The sequence below is a fragment of the Procambarus clarkii genome, unplaced genomic scaffold (genome assembly GCF_040958095.1).
Source record: "Procambarus clarkii isolate CNS0578487 unplaced genomic scaffold, FALCON_Pclarkii_2.0 HiC_scaffold_155, whole genome shotgun sequence".
NCBI lineage: Eukaryota > Metazoa > Arthropoda > Malacostraca > Decapoda > Cambaridae > Procambarus > Procambarus clarkii.
The window spans coordinates 282501-292500 of NW_027189188.1; the positions used below are offsets into that span (position 1 = coordinate 282501).

Here is a 10000-nt window from a genome sequence, read left to right on the forward strand (position 1 = left end):
CTTTTGTTACGCCAAAGCTAGAATATGCAGCTGTTGTGTGGTGCCCAACAACAGAAGTTGGCCCATATCTTAAGAAGCACATCAACAAACTGGAAAAGGTGCAAAGACATGCTACTAAGTGGCTCCCAGAACTGAAGGGCAAGAGCTACGAGGAGAGGTTAGAGGCATTAAATATGCCAAAACTAAAAGACAGAAGAAAGAGGTGATATGATCACTACATACAAAATAGTATCAGGAATTGATAAAATCGACAGCGAAGATTTCCTGAGACCTGGAACTTCAAGAACAGGAGGTCATAGATTGAAACTAGCTTAACACAGATGCTAAAGAAATATAAGAAAATTCACTTTCGCAAATAGCGTGGTAGACGGTTGGAACAAGTTAGGTGAGAAGGTGGTGGAGGCCAAGACTGTCAGTAGTTTCAAAGCGTTATATGACAAAGAGTGCTGGGAAGACGGTCTCATCCTGTAACTACACTTAGGTATTTACACACACACTAACTATAACTATAACTATAACTATCTATATATATATATATATATATATATATATATATATATATATATATATATATATATATATATATATATATATATATATATATATATATATATATATGTCGTACCTAGTAGCCAGAATGCACTTTTCAGCCTACTATGCAAGGCCCGATTTGCCTAATAAGCCAAGTTTTCATTAATTAATATATTTTCTCTATTTTTTTTCTTATGAAATGATAAAGCTATCCATTTCATTATGTATGAGGTCAATTCTTTTTTTATTGGAGTTAAAATTAATATAGATATATGACCGAACCTAACCAACCCTACCTAAACTATCTTTATAGGTTAGGTTAGGTAGCTGAAAATGTTAGGTTAGGTAGTCGAAAAAACATTAATTCATGAAAACTTGGCTTATTAGGCAAATCGGGCCTTGTATAGAATGCTGAGATGTGCGTTCTGGCTACTAGGTACGACACACACACACACACTATATATATATATATATATATATATATATATATATATATATATATATATATATATATATATATATATATATATATATATATATATATATATATATATATATATATATATATATATATATATATATATATATATATATATATATATATATGTCGTACCTAGTAGCCAGAACTCGCTTCTCAGCCTACTATGCAAGGCCCGATTTGCCTAATAAGCCAAGTTTTCATGAATTAATTGTTTTTCGACTACCTAACCTACCTAACCTAACCTAACTTTCTCTACTACCTAACCTAACCTAACCTATAAAGATAGGTTAGGTTAGGTTAGGTAGGGTTGGTTAGGTTCGGTCATATATCTACGTTAATTTTAACTCCAATAAAAAAACATTAACCTCATACATAATGAAATGGGTAGCTTTATCATTTCATAAGAAAAAAATTATAGAAAATATATTAATTCAGGAAAACTTGGCTTATTAGGCAAATTTGGCCTTGCATAGTAGGCTGAGAAGTGCGTTCTGGCTACTAGGTACGACATATATATATATATATATATATATATATATATATATATATATATATATATATATATATATATATATATATATATATATATATATATATATCGGACAATTAGGAAAAAAAAAAAAAATTTAAATTATTTTACCTTGTACCTAGATCCACCAGGCCTGTTTGGTCTATGTTTCAGTACTTGAGAAATCTGGAAGGTCACATCCTCCTCCTCAACTTGTGGATGTGCGTTGATAGATGATTCTGTAAAATTAAGTTATTTATATAATAATAAATTCAGTATAACAATAATATTCTGTAAAACTAAAAGTAATTTATACATCAATCAGATAAAACTCTCCAGAGATGGTGATACACAACATATAAAGGACAAGCTTCAGAACAAAATATGCATTTAGGAATAAGGTTTTGTACATGTAGGTAGCACATGAGAAAATAAGTGGAAGGTGATCAAGTTTATATTAACATGTTAATGGCTTTGTTAAGGCTTTGCAAGAATGAAAAAATATTAATAATATAATATCACCTACCAATTAATTGTACATCATTTATAAGTCAATTATTTGCATTATTATTATTCAATACTAATGATATAAAAATGCATTTTGTAATCTACTATTTATGCAAGTATTAAGCACAGGATCATGAAATAAACTGCACAATACTGTAATGGATAAACCAATTAAGTTTACATTTTCCTATAGCTAAGTCAGTCAGTTCTATTAGCAGCAGAGAACAATTATGCCCAACCTCTATTAAATGAAACAATCTTAAGAGCAAGTGATAGAAATATAATCATTTATGCTTGGGAAAATATTATGGAATGGTTCCAAATATGAAAAATATTAAGTTTTTTGGTTAAAATTTTTTAATTTAAAATTTAAATTTTTAAGTGAATTTTAAACTTTAAAAAAATTATTTAATTTTTTGGTTACTTACTTAAAATAACATTATATAGTTCTTGTTTTTGTAGAAATGCCAATTTCTTCTTTTGCCCTTCCAGACTTCCAAAGCATCACCTAAAAGCAACAACAAAAATGTAGTACACTGACGAATTTTGAATATATATATATATATATATATATATATATATATATATATATATATATATATATATATATATATATATATATATATATATATATATATGTATGCCATATACATATATATGCTATGTTGTATGCTACAACTTGGCTGATAATAAAGCCATTCACAACTGCAGGCCTAATAAAAAAAGGAGGTGGCATAGCAATATCTTACAAAGATACCTTCATCTGCAATAGTGTCATTAGTAATAGAGACGACTATTGTGAATATACCTTTGCCAAGTTCTCCAGTAAATCCCTTAAATCCTCCTTGAACAAGAGGGTTTTTACTTGATCGAACCATATTCTTAACCTGCTGCAGGTAATTTTCAAATGGAAATGCTGAACATCTGTCCAAACTACCAAACTCTTTGGCATCAGAGGATATGTGTGTTAGGCAGTGTACATTGTACACTAAAAAATCCTTACCATACAGCTCACGAGCCTTTAACACAAAGTACAGCAAAAGATCATGTGCATATTGGCTGTAATTTAACTGAATCAATTTAGGTGATACAAGAATAGAAATGGCTACACTCAGAGTCAGGAAATGGTCATACAATTCTTTGGGTAAGATTCCCTTCAGTACAATCTTACCGGTGTAGAGAAGGAGTTGCCTGTATTCAGTCGCTTTCCATCTATCAACCTCTGAAAGACTTCGAGGTTTACCTGTTCTTTTAGGCGTCGCTTTTTGGCCCGTGACATACGCTGCCATCTTGTGTGGTATTCTCTTCTTCTTTCTATAATGTGTGCATACATTCTGAAGGAGAAAGGCCAAGTGCTACATTACCAATTACTATTACAAGATTATTAGTAAAGTATTGTACTGCAAAAAGCAAATAAAATGGGGTAAACTAAACTTTGAAAACAAATAATAATTAAAACAGGTAAATTAGTAAAATAACAAAGGCTTAAGCAGACATGACTCTGCTTAAGCCATGTAAAGCAGACAGATAAGATGGCAATATATAAGGGGAAAAAATTAAAAAGCTAGGATATAAAACTAATTGAGATCAAAAGCATAAATTACTAAAGTAGGGGAAAAAATAACAAATGACTTCATAAAAAAATTATCCAATTGCCAACAGCAACTTGGTAGTACGAGTCTAAGTCTAAGAAACAAAAAAAATTTAAATGCTGTTATCTGCAATGAAACAATACATACTATTGCACGTACCGAAACATTGATGAATGTAAAAAATAGAGAACTATTTGCTGAATGTCCCATAAATGGATTTAAACTATTTTACACAAAGAGGGGGGAGAAGCCATGTATGTTAGGGAATATTTGAAATGTAGTCTCGAAAAGTACACAACTGTGATAGGAAAATTAGGTCACATGGAGGAGTGGGTCTGTATACTTCTTCAACAGAAATTTTGAAATTGTTCACAATTTTTGTTACACCAAAGTTGGAGTATGCAGCAGTTGTATGGTGTGCCCATATCTTAGAAAGCATATCAACAAACTGGAAACGGTGCAGAGACATGCCACTAAGTGGCATTAACTAAATGCCATTAAATATGCCAAATATACCAAATATACTACATAAATATACATACTACACATGCACAATAATTGTCCTGGGACCTCTGATATTCATAATATAATATATTATATATATATATATATATATATATATATATATATATATATATATATATATATATATATATATATATATAATGTATATAGGGCCATCAACACACCTCCAGCTAGGGCTACCAACACACCTCCAGGGCCATCAACACAACACCACCATCAACACACCTCCAGGGCCATCAACACAACACCACCATCAACACACCTCCAGGGCCATCAACACAACACCACCATCAACACACCTCCAGGGCCATCAACACAACACCACCATCAACACACCTCCAGGGCCATCAACACAACACCACCATCAACACACCTCCAGGGCCATCAACACAACACCACCATCAACACACCATCCAGCCAGGGCCATCAACACGCCTCCAGGCCATCAACACGCCTCCAGGGCCATCAACACACCATCCAGCCTACCACCACAAGCTTATATATATACTACACATGTCTAAGAGCAAATAAAAGAAAACAGTTACCTTAACTATTGAAGATGCAGCAGGATTTTGTGGATAAGCCAGCAGCAGTCCCTCTCGACACGGTTTTAAAATGGCGGCGACTACCACAACATGCAACGAGCCTAAAGAATGTCCAGCGCTAGCATTATCTAAACGCTATTATATATTATCAAGCAATACGGAAATCTAAAATAAAAAAAATGATACAAATAATTGTATTAAATATTTATTTGCAATTACAATACCTCGGGAATATATTTTTGCGTTAGCAAAACATATTAAGTTCGTATTTAGTTTAACTCATTTAAATTCTTTACAAATAATAACCTGATTTTACCTGATGGCCATTAACATTAATGTTTTATGTTGATACATTTCATACCCTTATTATTTCAATATCTTTCTTTATTATGCACCCCATACCCATCCCGTGGGCGGTGGTGTAAAGGATTACAGAGGCACATAATGGGTTCAGGAACTGAACTCTCTAGTTTGTTTAGCTAAGCAAATAACAATTTTTGACGCTAGTTACAAAATTATTAATGTTATATATACATGTACACACTCTCATACATACATGTACATATATATATATATACGTATACATATATACATACACATGCATATTTATAATCACCCACACAAATACACACATCAATAATCTCTGTGTCACTTATTTTATACATGTTCTTGTAGAACATTCTATTGCGAACACATTGGGCGCTGCCCAATAAACTCGCCCCTCGGGGCAAAATTATTTTTTTTTTTTTTAATCTTGGTGGAACATAAAATGGCCGCCTGTGTTTATGCTGTCGTCAGATGGCGCTGTGACGTCACAGGTGAGGGAAGCACGTACTGCGCATTAATGCCTCGATCCCTCGTTATTTATTTATTTTATTTATTTATATATATATACAAGAACGTACATTGGGGGGTTAAGAGACAACATAGAGCTTAAGTTAGAATTATAATCTTGTAAAACCACTAGCTTGCATATATAGAGTTTCGGGCAAGTCCTTAAACTAATCTTTGAGCAAATTCTTAAACAGAGTTTTAGAGAAATAATTAAATGTAAAATTGATAAAAAGTGTTTAACAGGTACATTACAGCTTTACTTTACAAGTACAGATGATTTTAAGTAGGATAATTACAGTAAAATTGTCAAAAAATTGTTTACAGGTACGATGCAAGAATTTTCGACACAAAAGCAGATCAGAACAATACACAATAATGAACAAGGAATCCTAAGTACAATTAGGAAAACATCTCAGGGTTATACATTGGATTACTGAAGCACAATATGAGGATCATTACAAATAGTAATGCAGTAGAATATGCACTCATATTCTATTATTAAGTTAATATTAAGTTCCTTCCTCATGTTAAGTATCTTTGTGGTACTATAGGGACATCCAAGGATTATCTTCAAGGCTTCGTTCTGCAAGTTTTCAAGCCCTTTAAGCTTTCTTTCAGTCATCAAGGCAAGCAGAGATGCAACATAATCCACTAGCTCCTTTATGAACTGGCGTTACTCTTGCGTTTTTAAGGATATCAGGGAATGTATGACACTCAAGGGATTTGTTGAACAGCAGAGCTATAGGTGGTGCAAGGGCATATGGGAGGCGCTCTTGTATACAATGGATGAGATTTCACTGATGTTCCCAGCTTTGGTTTTTAGTGAATGTATGATGGACACAACATCTGACGGGCTGACTGGTGAGAGGAGAAGAGAGTTTGGATAGCTGCCTGAGAGATATGTGTTGATATGTGTCTGAGTCTGTGGGATTTTACTTGCAAGGTTAGCACCAATCGATGAAAAGAAGCTATTAAATTCATTCGCCATTTCTAAGTCAGATGACAGTGTAAGGCCATCCTTAGAGAGTGTTATCTGGTTGTGGGAGTGTTGTTTAGTTCCCAGGATGTTAGAGATGGTATTCCATGTGCTTTTCATGTTGCCTTTTGCTTCTTTGAATCTAGTCTCATAATATGAAAGTTTTGCTTTTCTTATGATACTGGTAAGCACTGACGAGTACCTTTTAACTACTTCCATTGGAATTAGGCCACTCCTAAATTTCTTTTCGTATTCATGTTTTTTGTTGATTGATTTAATTATGCCACTTGTGAGCCACGGGTTATTTTTTCTTTTATCAGTTACTTGTTTGGTAAGGAGGGGACAGTGAGTGTTGTAGAGGCTTAGAGTTTTGTAGAGAAAGAGGTTAGTTGATGAGTTTATATCCTGTGAATTATTAAATTCAGATTCCCAGTTAATATTGTGAAGTGCATTAGAGAGATTGCCTAAAGCTGATTCACTATGTAGCCTGAATGAAAGTTTTTTGGTTTCTGGTGGTGATGTGTCAATGTTTGCTATGAGGAAAGTAGGATAGTGGTCAGTTGTTCTGTCATAAATTACCCCAGATGTAAGGGGAGCTGTTATATTAGTCCAAAGGTGATCCAGGGTAGTGGCAGATGTTTGAGTGACTCGGGTGGGCTTGGTGATTGTGGGGATTAGCATACAGGAGTGCATGCTGTTACGGAAATAGTCAACTTGAGGGTTGTTTTCAACATTCAATAAAGAAATTCTGGAGGGCTTCTGTGCAAGGGTTAGGATGAGCTAGCCTAAGCATTTTTATACCAATTTGACAGTTATTTTCAGTAACACGATAAACAACGCTCGGAATATTAAGTTCCTTTCTCATATTAAGTATCTTTGTGGTACGAGGGCACCCAAGGATTATCCTCACGGCTTCGTTCTGCAATTTTTCAAACCCTCCAAGCTTTCTTTCAGGATGCCTTAAAGTTAGTTTAGTTCATTTATTATGCATCCCATACCCATCTTGTGGGCGGTAGTGGAAAGGGTTGCAGAGGCACATAATGGGCTCAGGGACTGAACCCCACAATTCATTTAGCTAAGCAAGTTACAATCTTGATGAGCTAGTTACAAAATTCAGTATAAGTCGTCACATCAACAATGGGTTCGAGATCGATCACAAGTACAGTTTCTAAATTAAGCAACTGACATATGTGGAGAGCTAGTGTCACAATTGATATGTTTGTCCTGCACACCGCTCCCCATCCAGTGGGCAGCGGTGGATAGGTTACAATCACTTAGTTACTACTTACAGTTAGCAAACTGGGGATATTTGGCTAAAATTTCTGGTACCAGATAATTTTGAATGAAATATTGACACATCGTTGGTACATTGGTTATAGAATTGTCTCTGAATTCACTATCACATAGTGACGAAGGGTGTGCAAATAATTTTGTTGACAGTTAACATTTGGTCAGGTCTACATCGGCAGATAATGAGAATTCCCAGAAATACTTGTAACCGAGTCTAAGCCGAGCAGTAGTAACATCTAGAAGTCTGCTGATTTTATTGGATGAACCATAGATGTGTCGCTCCTCTTGCATAATAGTATTGAACGAAAGTTAATCTCCCCAAACAATTTCGCGTTTTGGGCAAGTTACCCCTCCACTCTCTCCATTTTTTTTTGGACATTCCCTGGTAGTGTGCGGAAATACTGAAAAGTGTATACTCTTTTCAACTTTGTCACCTTAATTCTCGTCCTATGTCTTTCATTTTGGTATCAATGCGTTCGCAATAGAATTCCCAACAGAACTATGTGCATATAATGTCAAAGACAGCAGCGCGCTCCACCCGCCGACAAGATGAATGTAGGCCAAGGGTACCAGAAAAAGAAAGCTGAGCGTGATAATACTGAAAAGTGTATACCCTTTTCAACTTTGTTACCTCAATTCTCATCCTAGGTTTTTCAATTTAGCATCAATGTGTTCGCAATAGAATTCTCTACAGGACTAAAGGCATATAAACTCCAAAAGCCCGGCTTACCATCCGCAACAAACAGAGAAAGCGAGAGCGTGTTACCAGGGAGCGCACAAGAGCGATAAAATGTATACACTCTTTTCATTCTGGTCACCTCAATTGTCATCCTAGGTCTTTCATTTTGGTATCAATGTGTTCGCAATAGAATTTCCAACCGGAATTTATGCATGAAATGTCAAAAACAGCAGCGTGCTCCACCCGCTGACGTGATGAAAGCACGGCGGACCATCCACACAAAACAGAGAAAGTGAGAGAAAGTAACCTGGGAGCACTCTAGTGCAATGTAATGTGAACACACTTTTCACTTTGGTTACCTCAATTCTCGTCATATGTCTTTCATTTTGGTATCAATGTGTTCGCAATTGTATCTGCTGGCATTTTACCCTTTGCTTGGATCTGAAGGGTTTTAGGCTCACCACGATGCAATCTGATAGTACCACACGTGTATATACCTATCTTCAAGCAGCAATTCACTCATTCAAACCGACTTATAATGGTTATCCATATATAAATGGTAATCTTTGTTCTACCTGTTAACCTGTCATATGAAGAAAGATTGTCAAAGCTTATATTACATTCTCTAGAAAAGCAAAGAATTAGGAGTGACATATGGTAGAGGTGCACAATGGGATGAATGGACATAACAAAGGGGACATTAATGGGGTATTAAAAGTAGCAACACAAGACAGAACTCGAAACAAAGTGTAAAAATTGGAAAAATTTAGATTTAGGAAAGAACTGTATGAGTAAATACACTGGGTTTGTACCTTAAGGTTCATGTATGCAATATTTCAGAGTTCCAGTTAACTCCCATGCATGCAATTAATTTATGTTATGTTTATGTTTTTTATGTTAAAATGTTTTTGTTGATTTGTTTGTATATTTTCATAAGTAAAGCATGCTTACCGTCTAATCCAAGTTTTATGATAACTTTACAATGTTTAAAACATAAAGTTCAATATATATTCTGGTTTTCACACAGGAATTATACGTTAATATAACATCATAATAACGTAATGATGTCGTGTAAATAACGTTATACTGACGTCATATAAATGTTATATTTATGTTATAAGAACGTAAATTGGATAGCTTTACAGAAAGTAAACAAAAAAAACTAAATGTTGACTGAAAATTATTTATTCTTAAATATAAAGCATGAAAACATTATAATACCATAGCATTTACTATTATTTTTAAATTTTTACATAAATCTTAAAAAACTGTGTCATAAGAATATATGTTTTTAGTTATATCCTTTGGTTTTAAGAATGTCAGATATACGTATTTATGTCAAAAGTTACAGTATTACCTTTGTGGAACCATTTAAAAACGTCCACAAACGTTCTGTGTTTGCTGGGTATATATATATATATATATATATATGCGAACAAGCCTGAATGGTCCCCAGGACTATATGCGAATGAAAACTCACACCCCAGAAGTGACTCGAACCCATACTCCCAGAAGCAACGCAACTGGTAACT

General features: G+C 34.2%; 1 long non-coding RNA gene across 1 annotated transcript in view; it reads right to left on the minus strand.

Annotated features, from left to right (window-relative positions):
* The window catches only part of LOC138361049 (uncharacterized), a 7012-nt gene extending 2247 nt beyond the window's left edge, over positions 1–4765 (minus strand). The window contains exons 1-4 of the long non-coding RNA XR_011226766.1: positions 4690–4765; positions 3199–3361; positions 2456–2535; positions 1653–1759 (exon numbers count right to left, since the gene is read on the minus strand). This is a non-coding gene — a long non-coding RNA (uncharacterized lncRNA). The remainder of the gene's footprint in view (positions 1–1652; positions 1760–2455; positions 2536–3198; positions 3362–4689) is intronic.
* Positions 4766–10000: the final 5235 nt, after the last annotated feature.